We start from the raw sequence: 1,524 nt of genomic DNA, 5'->3' as shown, positions 1-1,524 counted from the left end.
GACATGGCTAGATCGACATAAAATGTCACGACGATCAAGAATATATAAACTTTATGGGGTCTCAGACGAATATTTCGAGTAGTTACAAACAGAATGACGAAATTAGTATGCCCCCCATCTTATGGTGGAGGGTATAAAAAAGGCGTAGCGGAACGGGGCCGGTTCGGCTAGTTTCCTATAGAAATGAAATTTTAACAAAATTTTCTACAGAAATGCAAGTTTGACAAAATTGTCATAGAAATGCAATTTTTACAAAATTTTCATAAAAGTGAAAGTTTGACGATATTAATTTATAAAAAAGAAAATTCGGTGAAATTATGAAATTCCTTGGGTGATATTTTAAAATTTTCAAGTAAAATTTAAATTCTCGATTTTATTTTGCATTTTTTCAAGGAGTCACGAATTAAGGTCCGTTTCCCTCTAGGACACATAATTTAGGAGATACAGCCATTTGTAGTTTTCCAAATGAAATTTAGATTTTTTAATGGATTTACGTTGAAATGTTGAATAATTTGATGAAGTCACGAATAAAGGCAAATTTCCTCCTAGGACGCATAGATTAGAAGATACACCCATTTTTGGTTTTCTAAGTGAAATTTCGATTTTTGTCGATTTCCGATGAAATTTTTAATATTTTGATGATGTCACGAATTAAGGCCCATTTCCTTTGAGGACACATAGTTTGGGAGATACAGTCATTTTTGGTTTTTCAAGTGAAATTTAGATTTTTAATGGATATCCGATGAAATTTTAGTTTTCCAAGTGAACTTTCGATGTAATATTGAGTTTTTCGATGGAGCCACGAATTAAGGCCCATTTTCCTCCAGGACGCATAGTTTAGGAGATACAGCCATTATAAAGTTTTCTATTTCTAATGGATTTTCGATTAACTTTTTTCTTTTGAATTAACTCCCATTTTTCGATTCGATTTCGATTTCTAATGGTTTCTCGACATAATTTTGAATAGTTTAATGGAGTCACGAATCAAAGCCCATGTCCCCCTAGGACGCGCCATTATAATTTTTCCAAATGAAATTTCTATTATTAATTTATTTTCGATGAAATTTTATTTTTCCAAGTGAAATTTCGATTCCTAACGGACTTTGATGAAATATTGAGTTTTTTAATGGGGTCACAAATCAAGGGCCAGTTCCCTCCAGAACGCATAGTTTGAGAGACAATCGTTTTAAGTTTTCCAAGTGAAATTTCGATTTTAAATGGATTTTCGATGAAATTTTGAATTTTTCGATTGAGTCATGAATTAGGCCCCATTTCCTTCTAGTTTAGCAGATACAGCTATTTTAGGTTTTCCAGGTCAAATTTAGATTTTTAATAGATTTCCGATGAAATTTTGAATGTTTTGATGGAGTGAAGTGCAATTTCGATTCTTTAATGGATTTTTGATTAAATTTTGATGGAGTCACGAAATAAGGTCCATTTGCCTCTAGAAAGCATAGTTTAGGAGAGATTTCCTGTAGAAATTAATTGTGGACAAAATTTCGAAATTTACCTATTTAAATGAAA

This window comes from Stomoxys calcitrans, chromosome 2 (genome assembly GCF_963082655.1).
Source record: "Stomoxys calcitrans chromosome 2, idStoCalc2.1, whole genome shotgun sequence".
In the NCBI taxonomy this organism is placed as follows: Eukaryota; Metazoa; Arthropoda; class Insecta; order Diptera; family Muscidae; genus Stomoxys; species Stomoxys calcitrans.
This window is presented reverse-complemented; position numbering follows the sequence as displayed.